Raw genomic sequence first — 14191 nt, 5'->3', positions numbered from 1 at the left:
GAGTGAAGGGGCATTTTATCTGTACAGTGTGTGCAGTGGGCTTAATGATTACTTACCTAAAGCTACTCAATGTTCATCGACACAATGTTATCAAATTATTATGTAAAAGGATTGAAGTTAAATAAACCTTTATATTTTCTAATATTTAATATTTAATATCTAATAATATCTAATATTTTCTCTGTTTATTATTTTTTTTTGCATATACTGTTTTTTACTCATGACTTTTTTGATCACTGGTGTAAAACACTTTTTTTTTTTTCCTTAAGGCAGAAAAACAAGGTTTGTCACGCTGATGGGAAATCACAGAATAGTCCCGTGTATTGCAAAGAGAATTCAAACGCTGGGAATTTCAAGAAAATCACTAGATTGTTAAATATTATATCTGATAAAGCCAGGGCTAAAATGAAAAAAAATGTTTTATTGAACGCATAACTTGGTTTCACATAACCCCATTATCCAACAACAAAACTGTGGCTAGCGAAAATGCAGACTTGCTAATATCTCTGAGAAACCACAAGCCACAGAGGCTAGCGAGCAAAATAGTACCTAGTCTCGCGCAGGCCTCAGAAAAATGCCACAAATGGCTGTAGTTTAAACACCAGTGATCTATGAGAACCATACATCTAATCATTTACTCAGTCTCATTTAGTCATTCGCACAAAGAGCTGACAAGAAAAGAAGACGAAGCCTTGCTAATTGCTAAGTTAACCTAGCAAATATCTGGACTCTTGAGGGAAAATAATGCTATTCCATTTTAACCAGTCCCGATTTTCTGTCTTGTGTCCCGAGTCCCATCAGATTTCACCAGCCCTATTGTTTTGTTCTAAATTTTACTACCGTGCATTGCAGAGGATACGTGGGAATATTGTATTATTTATTTGATAAACATAAATAGCCTTGTGTCAACTCAAGTTGCAGGGGGGGGACAAATTTTACTACACTGGAACAACACCTGGGCCTAGCAAAAAAAGGGTTAGATTAGTGCTTTATAATTGACCAAACCCCCTTAGAAAAAAGAACCCCAACCCAGCCGACGCGCTGACTATAATTTTATGCTGTATAAATATAAAGTACAGTCGGCCCCCGGCTTACGAGCACCCTGATTTACGAACAATTCGCCTTACGAGCGTGGATCGGGGAGATTTTTGTCCTCCGCTTACGAACAAACCTCTCGCCTTGCGAGCAATTCGACATGCCGGCCATTGAGTATGTACAAATGTTCTCGTTTAATTGCGTCAATAAAATCAACAGTAGCGACATCATCAATCATCAGTAGATACTTGTGGCAGTTACGTGAACGCTATTGGTCTTACAACGTCACACTGACTGTCTCACTCACGGTGTCTAAATATATTACCATTTAAGTGTAGTGTTTGTACAGCTAAAGGGAAAAACAGCTGACATGAAATTAAATGTGCCAATTGCAGGACAAAGAATTGTCATTGGTTTAAATGTGTGTTTTTTTTTTTAATTAATTGTCAATACATTCCAACCGTTTAAAAAAAAAGTGCGAATAATTATCAGTCAGTCACGGAGATGCGAATATGCTATTGGTCGATTAAGGTCACCCGGTCTCACTCACGGAGATGCTATTGGCCGGCGTCACACGTCAATCACAGAAATGCCGATATGCTATTGGCCGAACGCCTTTATCTAGCTTGATGGGACAGGATGGAAGGAAGGAGAGAAAATTAGTGAAAAACGGAATGTTGTGAAGACTTTGCAAACTTTATCTGTTAGACATAGCTTCTAAAATTACTAGCAGCGGTAAAGAAAGAAATAAGAGGATGATGTTTTAGTATCTGCGTGATTTGCACCCTGACTGAAAGAGTTACTGTAACACTGTAAGACCAATAGCATATCCATCACCGTGTTAATTTTGAGCATTGGACTCTGCCCCCCTCTGCTTACACCCAGCTCAAGTCTCGTCGTTTCAAAGGTAAAAGCTATTTATCCTTTGTGTTTATTATATAATGCAAGTGTACAGCAGAATATGTCACTCAATTTTAATATATGTATACAGTGTGTCGTTTTTACCTAAGGCTTCGGCGCGCGTTGCACGCATTCACGAATTAACATGGGTTTGGATTGCCCGCTATACGAGCAATTCGAGATACGAGCGTAGCCGCTGAACGGATTAAGTTCGTAACCCGGGGGCCCACTGTATGTCTATACGTGTTACAGCTTAGTCTAAAACAGAAAAAATAACCAAGTGCAACGTGCCTGAAATTGAAAAAAAAGATGAAAATTCTTATTTTTACACTTCACCATCAGTTTAGCATGTTTGAACTGACATCCAAGATAATAATTTAGCAAATGCTAAATGCTAACACAACTACCAGTCACCAGATTGACTAGCAATTACATTTATTATGATCAGTTCATGGTGAGAATTGATTGCATATTTCATTTTCACCGAACTTGCACTAAACACCACCGGAACCAAAGGTGATTTAACTAATGAGGTTAGAAATATATTAGGACATTATAATAAAAGATAAAACAAAAGGAAAACAGTATAATAATGAAGTTTACAAAATCAGTAATGTTATTACTTTGCTTCACATTAGAGTTTTCATTTTAACATGTATGGTCTGGTCAATAGATGTTTGCAAAATTACACTACAGCAGATTTCTTCAAATCAATTGCGGTGCTTAAAATGCTCCACAAAATTAAAAAGGTTGCTCCTCAAAGGAAGTCATACAGTACATTAGCAAAACTTCAAAACAAAGAAAAATGGAGAAAAGAACAATATTGTCAAGCCTTGGCATCACACGTGTTGCCATTTTTACCTCTGAGACAAGGACATGTGACAATTAGCAATGATTCATTCCCACTCAAATCCAAAAATTGTGATTCCTCATCCATCTCACCGATTCATGAATAGCTCCAATCATTACTGATAACCAATACATTGTATTCACAATTAATCACACTGTCTGTGAAAATGAGCAAACCAACATCTGCCTAATCCTTTAAAAGCAGACAATTTTACTTTATAACCGGGAAGATGCTAGTCTGAAGCATGAACCTGCTTGAGTGGTTCATCCCGAAGCACTTTTGACCGACATTTTAGAAGATGCATCTTTCTTTGCAACACAATTCCAGCGCGCGCACACACACTAACAAGTAGCTGCTGAAATTTAAATGTTGCCTTAAGAGGCCTGTCATGTTGAACTGAGCGCATACCTTGAAAGATGAGATGAGCTTGCTGCACTGGTGATGACTTCGTAGAAGTAGAGCACTAAGACGTGTGTGATGTATTCTGCTTAGATGATTTGTATACCAAAATGTGGCAAAGAGTTTTCCTCCTACAGTGGGGAAGCACTCTGAGGGGAGTTGAATAATATGACATGATATTTTAATACAGATTTTGGTGCCACAGCTTGCGCTGCTTCAAATATGTACAGTACAGAAATAATTTTATAAAAAGAAGCAAATTGGATGCGGTTGTAGAATCCTCCTGAAAAACTGGTCATCACCATAAAGAAGTTGAAGTATCATCTCGAGGAACTGAAGCTAATTTGGCTAATTGCTAAATCCTCAAGGTCAACCACACTTTTTGTCGGCCTGTTCCCAAAACAATTTTTATCTGGACTCCCTGGGGGAGGAATCCTGCTAAACCCTAATGCAAACCCTACAGCCTTTGCTGTGGACATGGCGGAGGACTTGTTTTATATCGCCTCCCTCACCCCTTGTGTTTTTTTTTTCTCATCTAAGTTCTCGGAGAGCTGTTTTTGTCCCACAATCCAAAAGGATTTGCCATCTCGCATCCCTTGTTAGTCATTGTCTTTGTATGTTTCTTGGAAGGTTCGAGCCTAATAAATTTCATTGCTTTGTACTTGTGCAGGTGTACTGACAATAAACAGCATCTTATCCTGTCTCATTTCATCTTAACTTATATTGGGTCAGGCAACCTGAAAATATTTGACATGTCAATCATTAATGCTGCAAATTGTGGAAATGTTCCGACTGACAGCAGCAGAAAAGAAAAACACACTGTTGAACGTTGTGGCTTGGTGGTGCACGCAATAAAATAGCAGTTTTCACCACTTCTGAATGACGAACATTTTATTAATGCACACATCTGTTATTGTAAGGTGCATCTGTCAGTGATTCGACCTGCTTTCAAACAACAACAATTTGTGTTTTCAATCTTCAAAACGCTCTTGTTGATGAATAAATGAGTGAACAAACAACAGTTTGTAAAAGTGGCCCAGAGTGAACGTCCCAGACGTGGGAAAAAGAGGAGGTGAAATTTTGATTTCAAACATGATAGATGGAAGTATACTGGTAGCTGAGATGGATCACTGGGTTCAAAGCCTTCAACTCACCCTGTAGCTATGTAATTAAAGGAGTCTGCATGATCTGCCAAACTGCTTTTATTATTTATGTCAGTCCTCCTGTTATGGGTTGTATATACTAGTACATGCACACAGTTTCCCATAATTCTCAAATTCATCTGTCCCATAAAATCTAGTGCATCAGGCCATCTCATTTGTTGTATGTGTCAGAGTGAATTATAGTATTGAAATACAACAAGAGCATTGCTTATGGTTTAGGAGTGGAAATGCATGGGAAAAAAAAGCTATAATTCTATTGGAACGTAATGAAGGTTGTAATAATATAATTATAATAATTTTTGTTCGTTTTCTTTTCTGTTTTGATTTTGTTTATCTTAATTTTAATATATATATATATATATATATATATATATATATATATATATATATATATATATATATATATATATATATTAGGTTTGATTGTTTTAAAAATGCTTTTATGTTTTTTTTTACCTTAGTATTATTTTATTTTAGCATTGATTTTAGTTTTTTAAACAAAGTGCCTTTGTTCAGTGCTATTTTAAAAAAATTCACTAGCTAATATGTAAAAGATTAAAAGATTAAACAAAATGTCTTAAATGACTAACCTTGGTTCATTTGTAATTATGAATGTATAGCAACACTAATGTAAAAACATGGCTCATGCAATATCCACTCCTTCAATCCCAATATATATATTTTTTTTACCAGCCATTTTTTGACCTTTTGAAATTGAAAATATAAATTAGCACCTTGGATTGAATGTTCGGACTCTTAAAAGATGTAAAAAAGAAAAAATATATATATCTTTAGGATGGAATGACATTTTTGCTCATTTAATCTAGTTTTATATTAGTTTTAAAGCATTTTTGATTTTATATTACTAGTTCACACATTAGTTTCCGTTATCAGTATAATCAACATTGGAGTCAATGAAATGGGAAGATGTGATAAAATGTGACCCTCAAGAGACAAATAAGCTCATGAGCAGAAAATATGCTAAAATATAACTACACTACAGATGAAAACAAATCGTAAAATATTTTGATACATGCATATTGTGAGGACATTTATTTGGTACAAAATAGCTTATTGTATCTATGTTTGGACAAATAATGGCTTTTACCTTGGAAACTATGCCAGTTTGATTAAAGTTTTCCAAAATAGTGCCAAATTATACAATAAATCTATCAACAGCAATAACTCAGATAACTCTCAGCCAAAAACGTTTTGGTGCTTGTATATGTTTTTATTTTTATGACTTTGTGAGCAATGCTAAAATCATCAGTCTTAACAATTCCACTAATTGTGGTTGTTGTGTTGGCTTCGTGCACTTGCTTCCGTCTTGTGTTTTATACTGTAGCTGACGTACCAATCATTCAAGCCCCCCGAATTACACTCAGCAAATCCCATGCTGCTCTCTAATATAATCATCTATAACACATTTCACCCCTAATTAGAAGAAATTGATTTTGCTAAGCAGATCAGAGGTAATATTGTAAAAGTGCCCGGTTGTCTGTGAGAGGAGTATTTCTTTATTTTTAACAAGATATGGGACCATGTGTTTCACTTCAATTATTGTGTGGTTAAACCACTTTTAGGTCGCTCGGCGTAAATGTGATCTTGCGTTACATTTCTTGGATACTCATCTAATACGTTTATACAACTGGGGAGACGGTGTTTATTTGCACTACTTGCTTCAGTCAACATGAGAACACAAAATTAAGATAGAGTAGAATGCAAACTGTAATACTACATTCCGCACCACAATTGAGTTAAATGCTGTAGAGAATATGACTAAGTAGCTATTTAAAACCAGTTAGTTCACGCTCCCTCAATGACAATTAAAACAATCACAAGCTTAAAATAACAATAGTCATGTATGTGTATTGGAAATGGGCAGAGTAATCAATTGATTTATTTATCACACCAAAATGAGACCGTGGAATTGTTGTGACTAATCATGTCTTGAAGCAATTGAGGCAAAATTGAATCTCAACTAATTTGCAGTCCAACTGGTAAACCAATTGCCGCAGAGATTATTCTTGAAAACATACACATCCTATTATTTTCTGTCTTCTGAAAATCAGGAAAAAATAATGACTACAATCAAAACTGCTTATTATCCCACAGTTGTTCCCTACTGTTGATAAAAATTTCCAGGTAGGTCATACATTTTTGCTTAAGTCTAGACTTTATGCCCAATTTAAGGGGGGATTCTGAGTGACAAATTAGATACAACACATGCAAAAAATAGTGTATACATTTTCCTAAAAAAAACTTAGCTTTGCAATCAGTCTGAGCACTGTAAATGAGTCACAGATGAGCTTCTGGTGTGGAGTACAATGGAGGGAGCAGGATGAGTGAGAAGAGTGAGAATTAAAGTAAGAAGAGAAAGGAAGAAATTGAGTTGAAGAAGCAAGAGGAGGAGGTGAACAAGGTGAAGGAAGACGGAAAGGTAAGAAATTGAGTCACTGATGACATCAGAACAGGGGGTGGTGGCAATTGTAAATTGTGATCAAATCCATCCATTTTCTGGGGCCACTTATTCTCATTTGGGCCACAGGCCTGCTGGTTCCTATCCCAGCTGTCTATGGGCAATAGGCGAGCGACACCATGAACTGTTTGCCAATCAATTGCAGGGCACACAGAGACAACCAACCATTTACACACCCAATCAAATAAGGACAATTTAGAGTGGCCAATTCACAAGCCATACAGGATTTTTGAAATTTGGGAGGAAGCCGGAGAGCCTGGAGAGAACCCACCTGGGCTCGGGTCCCTGAACTGTGAGGCAGACATGCTAACCACTGCTCTACCGAACCGCATTTTGGTGAAATGTATTTATTTGTTCTACTTTATGGTTTATGACGAATGACAAATGATCTGAAGATCAAAAGTGTTGTTCCGTGCCACGTAGTCAACTTCAGTACTGTCTAGGTCTGGGGGGTCCAAAAAATTTTCCCTGAGGATCCCATAAACAAAAGTAGAAAGATGTAAGGCCCTTTTTATTATTATTATTATTTATTTTAATGAAATGATCAAAGTCGATAATATAAATAATAAAAATAAAAGCATAAGAATAATAGTACGATAAACATTAATAAATCAAGTAATTTCACAATGCCTGTCATGTAGTTATTAAAAAAAAAAACTGCTCAATCAAAGCAAATTAGTTTTTTTTTTATTTAGTATTATTTATTACTATTTTAAACTGCATTTGGGCCCTTGTCAAAATATTTTTTTTTTCACATATGCCGCAGGCCGCCAAAATGATGATGGCAGGCTGCAAATGGCCTCTGATTCGTAGTTTGGAAAACCTGGCCAAATTGGTGGGTTCTCTTTATCTGCTTCACAGAAGTAATCCCGGATTTGTAATAAATGGCCAAAAAAGCTGTCACTGATTCAAAAAACAAATCAATAAATAAAATAAATCATGAACTTGAGGCGAAAGCTCAAGTTTTGTTATGTTTTCTTGTTTGTTTGTTTTGTTTTGTAGGAGTTTGGCACCCTATTCTTTCCAGGCTCATCGCATGGACGCTTGTTATGTGATATTGTTGAAAACAGCTTACACAACATGGTTACCATGGCGTTGGCGCTGGTGTTTTTCTAGCTTCACTTCACTCGCAGACACATAATGGGTCAGGTCAAGCTTTTTTGCTTTCTCCTCCCTGGTCATGACTTGACAGAGCTCTGGGTCATTCTAACCTCCTCAGCTTTCTTTGTCCTAATATTTTCACGCTGAAATATACATTTCCGATCCCCATGAGAGAGACTGCAACCAATGAATCAGAATATAGTTAGCTTTTGAAAAAAATCATGCAGCACATGGTAGCTGGCAGAGACTGTTCCCATGGGGACATGATGCATCAGCAACAAACACATGGAAAGATGTTAGGAACTTATCGTGCGTTCATTGATAATTGGTAAACACAAGAGGAATCTAACGCTTTCAAGATCGCACTTGACGGACCAAAGAGTGGTCATATGAGGACACTAGTGGACTTTCTCAATTGTGATATACAGTATCTATGTGTCATGCCAATGAGTGACTGGACCATAACTCACAGTGATGTGACATTTACTTCACAGATGATGGGAGGAGGGGTGGATAGAGAAGCACATATAAAAACAGGATTACTAGCATACAAATAGCAGACCATGGCTCAGTTGCTATTATCGCATCTATGACTGAATCATTGTATTATTAGAGCAATAATGGGAATCTAACTCGTTTGTCCTAATTGGAATGAAAGCATAATTTTTGTTAGGCATCGCCTCGGTATCTCCCACTGTTACTGTTCAACCTTCTGTCAAAAGTGTAATTGAAACAGCAAAGCTAGAAAAAGAAAGAATATTCTGAAGAAGCAACCTAAGTCAGTCTTGCAACCTGATGCATGATGAAATTTGTAACAATGATATACAAATTGGAGTTTAAATAAGCAAAGTTCCACACAAGTGCAAGTGGAATACTTGACAAATCTCCTCCTTAAGAAAGTTGCAGCATTGTGGTTTTAAAAAAACGTTTAAAAATTAAAATTTATCGTAGTATGCTACAAAGTGAAACACAACTGAACTATACCAAAAATGCACTCTATTTATAACATGCAGGATGCATAATTCCAAAAACCAAAAGATTAGGTGTTTGAATAAACTATTCTGGACTGCTCATTCATTTCAATGCATTTTGTATATTGTGTCATTTTCATTTGTGCCTTATTTTATTTGCACTGCATTTAATTGTGTTGTGCAGTAACCTTGAGTGCCTTGAAAGGCGCCCATAAATAAAATGTATTATTGTTATTATTATTTTACTATTATTATCATTAAAACACTTATGGAAAGGCAGTCATAACATACACCTCCATTGCTTGTCATAGTGCACCACCTAGTGGCTGAATGGCTGATGGTATTTGTGTGCTTCAAAGCACTTTGTGACTTATGACTTAGCAGACTTGTATTTAAGACAGCATGAGCACATGGAGCTTCTAAAAAGCACTAGGGCTATATTATCTAAAAATATTACTTGTCAATATAAACGGTCTTTAGCAACTTGGTTGGAAATGATCATATTTCAATCAGTAGGGGGCAGTCAAGCTCAAAATGTACCCAGTCTGCTCGTCAAGAAGAAGATGAAGAAAAACAGGAAGTTATTGACTTACTAGTAGCTAACAGGCAGCTCCACTCTCAAGTTTACTCAATGAATATTGTTGAAGATAATCAACTTATTAAAAGAAAAAAACCTGGTGATTACTCGATCATTTGATCGAATGATCATTAGGATAATCAATTTTTAAAAGATTTAATTAGACCGACCTAACAGTCACAATATTAGGAAACCAAAGTTTCACAGTCGTAGCGACACTTGGAAGAAAACTATAACTAAAATGAATTGACTGCCGCTGTTTTAAATGACGTAATTATAGTTGAAATTAATTCACTGATTCTTTTGTGTGCCTCTAGAGAGTCAGCGTAGCGCAGTTTGAAAATCTCGTTCTACAGATATCGGTAACATCAGAGGAGTCACATTTGCTGTGTAATGTTTCATGTTAGATCTTTTTTTTTTTAAGGACAAGTGCTTAATGCAGGTGGTTTATGGACATTCAGCACATAACAGCCATCAGGGCAAGCAGCTAAGACAGTATATTTTTTTATACCGGTGCATTTTTGTCTCATAACAAGGCTCATTGGTCCTAAAATTGAAATTTTCCATTAAACCACATAGTAATGCAGCATCAGAGAGCAGATAAAAGGCCCATTTCATCTACGACCAAATCTATGATCTGTGCCTTGTTTTTAAAATTCATGGCCTTCTGAAATCAATAGAAGTGTAGGACAAAGTATTCGGCGGCGAAAGAGCGTGCTGATGAAATTTTCATCTTGGTGTCATGTTGTTTAAGTGGTTTGTTGTGTATGTTTAAATACGCTGTACATCGCCGTGGGAACGGAATAAACGCTCGACATCTGACAAGGTTGCTCTCTCGTCTGTGGGTATAATCTCAGTTAGTCGATCAATAATACAGGAAACTTGGAAATTTGTTGTGTGGGAGGGCATATTACAAACAAGTCTTTTCAGACACTTCCCACACATCAGCCAATGAAATGTCATTTTGTACATGTTGTTGGCATGATGATGTTTTTTTTTTTTTCTGTCTGTGTATCCTATTCGAATAAGGTGGTCCTTCTCAAATTGTATGTATGTGTGTGTGAGTGTGGGTGGTTAGAGGATTGCGTATGACCCTTGGGAACATGCTTTTCTTTTGCCGTGTGAAGTGTAATTGCAAATCCACAGCACCAGGGGGTGCAGCAGCACCCCCATTGTCACAGTCTGTGTGGGACATTTTCAAATGCTTTCGAAAAAATTCTACATCACATTAATGACTAATGTGTTTTAGAAAAAAATATATCACAATGTTTAATCCTTTTTTTCTTCAAGTTAAAATGTTCAAGGTGTAGGTACTTATGTGTTAATGTTCCACATCAATTTACATAATAATAACTTATTAATTTTTTCGCCACATCAAATGGTTCAGTTTGTCAAAAATGTTTCTCATTTAAATAAAGATTGATTTTTTGTTTTAAATTTCAGGTACTAAGTTAATTTTCCATTTCTGACTAACCAAAAAACTGTAAAAACCTTGTAAAAACAAATAAAGTTAACATTTTGAGAAAGTTGATTGATATATGCTTATGGGAAATGACAAAAAATGTCCTAACCACATATTAGCCAAATAGATTTGAGAACTGTTGTTTTAAAAAATAGAGTTGCTATGCTCGGGGTTTTCATAAGAGACTTTTTTTTTTTTTTTCGAGGAGGGGGGTTGTACTATCTATGCCATTTGTAGTCACTAAAGGTGTTGAATCTTGACCCATTAGTGAAGTTTAAGGATGCAAGCTTTTCCATTAAATAATGACAACAGCCAACTTTATCCTCACAAATTTGAAATACACCATTTCAATCAATGACCTGTCAGAACAGAGGTCTTGTTGTCTACCATTAACCAAGCCCTGGCCAACCAGCACTGAATATTAATGGAGCCCTCCCTGGATCATCAGCGACTGTGCATTTAATTCCCTGTCTGGATCCTGTAGGACACTGGCTTTGTGTGTCTGTGTGTTTCCACTGTGTCAGTCTCAGAGTTTATGATGTTTTCCACCAGGGAAGACATCATCATCATCCAAGTGAGGTCTGACACATTCTGATTGAAGATGATTGATTCATGTGTTCTTATTTGGGGGAAGCGAGCTTGTTTGTGGCATAATGCATGATGATAATTTACCTTCCCATGTAGTGGTAAATAAATTCGCCGTTTAGGAGTATAGTGACAGCGACCGGGTATTGAATAGATGAAGGAGCGGGCTGCTGTGAAGATGTGACACTTTATCAACAGGCAAGGCCGAGCTCGAGCTTCCCACGGGAAAAGACATGACTCGATCTGTGCTATGTGACAACAAAGTGATTCTAGCTCAAAATCCCATTGCCCCCAATGGTGACAGTGCGCCAAGATGCACTAAAGGTGCGCAATGTGCTAAGTCACCAGCAGAGCGGTGCGGATTGCGCACACATGAACGTCCAAGATAGTCCGCAAACGTCTCACCGGGGGGTCGATGGTTGCTCAACATATGTCTTACCTTCAGAAAACAGCGGCGCATTTCCGAGGATGACGGCGGTCCTAACCGAGTTCAAGTCCCTTTAGTAGTATCCTCGGGTGTTTGTAACTAGGCCATTTCTTGCGTGAATGTGATTATTTCTCAGGAGACTCACAGGCATTCGCACATCACCAGCACACCTTCCCGGGTTCCGTCCGGCGTTTCCAACCCCCCACCCCCCCACCCCAAAAAAAAAAAAAAAAAACACACAGCAGCCCGGTCTTCCTCCTCCCCTCCGCCTCCTCTCATTCTGCTCAGACAGCACGCTGATATGTTTTCAAGATCGCACTTTTTTAATGTTGAAATTCAGACGAGAGAATGATTCGCACCGGAGAAAGAAAAAAAAACAAAAAACAAATGGACGCACGCGCAATGCGATGGCGTCAAAACTGCGCGTGGTTTGCAGTCAACGCGGGGTTCTGTTTGTCCTCTCTGGTTCCGATCATTATCCAGAATCGGCAGATCCTTCAAAAACTCATCGTCTGGCTTCATATGTGAAATCGACACTCCGCAAAAAAAATCTCCAAGCTCCTTTTTTTTTTCACACGCTTGCGTGGGGGCTCTCTCGCTCTCCCTCGCTCACTCCCTCTCCTCCTCTCTCCCTCTCTCTATGGTACCGGATTCTCTAAAATACTAGACCACTGACAACGTATTGGATGTTCATGACTTTATAATAGCAGCATTAATGCACATATGAGGATGCAATGATTGGACGCGGCAACGAAAAGGCTCTCAATCATCGCTGCTCCCATCTTTCGCTCTAATAGGACACTGCTTCAATATTTCAAGCTCGTTGTCATGACGAAGGGGTCCGATGCATAACTCAGTGACTCTCGGATGACGTCACGATGTGGAACGCAAAAGTCATCGTCACAGGCTATTGAGGGTAGTTATAATATGAAACCTTTGTTCATACAGAAACAGATTGCTTTGATTCAGCAACGCTGGAGGGCTTTCGAGCATGAATTTTAACTAGACTACTCCAGAACCTCCATTTTCTTTTTCAGACTAATCCTTTCAGAAGTCGTCTTGGTGGTTTGTCCCATTGCAGAACCAAAGTGTGCTGCAACTTGGAATCACAAACTTGGGTAGCAGACTGTTCAGAATGTTTGCCTCACTGTTCCGATGTGTCGGGTCCGGCGCCGTTTTTCCTGTGCGAGTTTGCATGTGCTCCCCGTGCCTGTGGGTTTCATTCCACATTTCCCATAACATGCAGCATAGGTATATTGGACATGTCAAATTACAATCAGAAACAGTTGATTTATCAAACGCATTAATGCTGGGTAGCGGGGAAACAGTGGCCGGCTTTACCATAGAGACATGTGAGGAAGGAGAGTGGCAGACAGAGCCAAGCAGAGAGCCTGTAGAGAAGGCTTGGCATGGTGATCAAGATGATCTGGCGGGGACTTGCAAGAAGAGGCAGGTTACATACTGAGTGGGTAATTGGTTGCATCTGGTGGTGATTGGACTGATTGAATAGAATGTGGTTGGACAGTTGGGTGAGGGAAAATGAGCTGGCTGGACAGGGAGATTAAGACAACACCTGAATTCCCTGTTCCCTCCACCCGAGCAAGTTCTCCAGACTCTGAAGTAGCCAAGCGGCTTCTTACCATCACACTGCCTCCAGATGATGATGACACCAGATTTAACAAGACACACACCTCCTAAAAAGTTAGATTTTGGTCGGGTCTGTACATAGCATATTCTGACAAGTGGTTAAAGATTTTTTTTTTTTTTTTTAGTAAGCCAAGGAAGCCTACAAACTCTTTTTGCTAGCTTACTGATATGGGTGAGGAATGTAGTTCTTTAGATGGGTTCCTTTGGGACAAAATAGGGTCCCTCTGCCAAGTACTAACTCGTTTTAGTTTGGTGGTCAAATATGTTTTTCACTCAATAAAATCCACAGCATTTTATAACTTTAGTTTTTTTTTACAAAAATATTACACCTTTATTTTTTCAAAACATGAATTCTGTTGGAGAAAAATAGCAATCAAGCAATCAAACATATTTGCCATCATTGTGTAAATAAATGTTGTTTTTAGCAGGTTTAATTATACTAAGAATTAATATTTTCTAACCATTGCTCAATTCAATCATCCTTGATATTAGGTTTGTCAACAATAATAGCGCAGAACTACTACTTTCAAAGCATCATTTACACTCTATAACAACTGTATGATTACTCTTCCCCGTTTTCTTTCCACTTCAACAC

At 37.8% G+C, this 14191-nt stretch overlaps 1 protein-coding gene across 1 annotated transcript in view; it reads right to left on the bottom strand.

Annotated features, from left to right (window-relative positions):
* The window catches only part of nlgn2b (neuroligin 2b), a 73163-nt gene extending 61030 nt beyond the window's left edge, over positions 1-12133 (bottom strand). The window contains exon 1 of the mRNA XM_088440695.1: positions 11962-12133. The gene's annotated coding sequence lies outside the window, so the exon portion shown is untranslated. The remainder of the gene's footprint in view (positions 1-11961) is intronic.
* Positions 12134-14191: the final 2058 nt, after the last annotated feature.

Source organism: Hippichthys cyanospilos, chromosome 18 (genome assembly GCF_059441005.1).
Source record: "Hippichthys cyanospilos isolate Australia breed blue-spotted pipefish chromosome 18, RoL_Hcya_1.0, whole genome shotgun sequence".
Taxonomy (NCBI): domain Eukaryota; kingdom Metazoa; phylum Chordata; class Actinopteri; order Syngnathiformes; family Syngnathidae; genus Hippichthys; species Hippichthys cyanospilos.
The sequence above is the reverse complement of the archived record's forward strand: the minus strand, read 5'-3'. Positions and strand labels throughout refer to the sequence as shown.